This window comes from Austrofundulus limnaeus, unplaced genomic scaffold (assembly GCF_001266775.1).
Source record: "Austrofundulus limnaeus strain Quisiro unplaced genomic scaffold, Austrofundulus_limnaeus-1.0 Scaffold1220, whole genome shotgun sequence".
Lineage (NCBI taxonomy): Eukaryota > Metazoa > Chordata > Actinopteri > Cyprinodontiformes > Rivulidae > Austrofundulus > Austrofundulus limnaeus.
Genome location: NW_013953622.1, coordinates 9,549 through 11,174, shown reverse-complemented (window position 1 = coordinate 11,174; position 1,626 = coordinate 9,549).

Below are 1,626 nucleotides of genomic sequence, written 5' to 3'. Positions count from 1 at the left end.
AGACATGTCCAGGTGTCCCTGTGATGGACTGAGACATGTCCAGGTGTCCCTGTGATGGACTGAGACCTGTCCAGGTGTCCCCTGCTGAGACAGACTCCAGCTCCCACACTGACTCTGATTAGGAACAAGCACAGAATGGATGGATGATTTTTTATAGCATGAAACTGATATTTAAACATAAAACAGTATTTGTTTTTGCTAATCTGAATCAGTAATAATTGAAATTCAGTGTATTTTTTAAATATATTTGACAGTTTTGTAGAAATGAACACATTTGTAATATGCAAAATACAATGTTTTTTTTTATTAAGTACCAACTATTATTTTTATAAGAAACTATAAACTATAGTCTTCAAATCACATCGTCTTTGTACTAATCTTATTAAATCATCAGAAAAACTCTAACCCTTGTAAAATATCAGTAATGTTATAAAAAATAAAACTATAAGACAATCATTTTTACCAGTCACTGAAAATGATGTGTTTTGCTGCTCTGGGAGGTAAAGCTATAATATCTGTGCCCTAAAGGGCCAGCTGCTCTGCAGGAACTGTATACTTACTGTACATAAATAGAGAGCTTTGCCTTTTGTCACAAACACGACCAAATGAAGCAAAGCTTATTACTTTGGACAAGGCCCTGATTTGTCAATCCGTCTCCCGCTCCATTGTACCATCACCTGTAAACAAAATTTCCAGGTACTTGAACTCCTTTATTTGAGACAAAGACTCATTCTCAACCTGGAGGCATTTCACCCGTTTCTGGTTTAGAACCATTACCTCAGACTTAGATGAGCTGACCCTTATCCCAGGACTTCACAGTTGCTGTGAACAGGGCTGGACTGGGACAAAAACTTGGCCCATGTGTTTTGAGCAGAGACTTTTTCACCAGGTATTGATGGAAAGATGATGAAGCCTTGAATGAAAATATGGATCAACCTGGTGTAACAAAAGGACTGGTACATTTTGTTAAAGTTTCGAGGAGTTCCTAGTTAACAAGGTGACAAAAAGCTGCGTTGTAATAATCAGCAATATAATGGCCAAATTACTGTTTAGTAAAAACAAACATAAAACAGTTTAAAAAAATAATGTAAAAAATGTAATCCATTTACAGTGTCTTTACTGTTTTCAATTACAAGTATGATGGCCCCATACCATACTTATGGCATATCATAGTTACAACCTCAAGACTTAGAAATTAGTGATAGATCATAAAAACATTTTACAAAAAAGTATTTTAAATTGAATGGTAACATGCCCACATTTAAAAAAAATAAAGGTAATTCCAATAAGACTTTCCAGTGCTTTGCTGCTCAGGCCCAATTAATGCCCACAAGAGTTTGTTGATAGAAGTTAGAAAACAAAAAAGATAAAAAGAAAACTTGTCTAAAATAAAAGGTATTTATGTAAAAAAATACATACATTAAATTGGTTTCTTTAAACTTCATACAACAAACACTGGAATGCCCATGTTCCTTTTTTACTTTTGTTTCTCTTTAAAGCGTCGTGCACAGTTTCTTCAGCAATATACAGTGGTTTGCAAAAGTACTCATACCCCTTGAACTTTTCCATATTTTGTCACATTACAACCACAAACATAAATATATTTCACTGGAATTTAATGTGAAA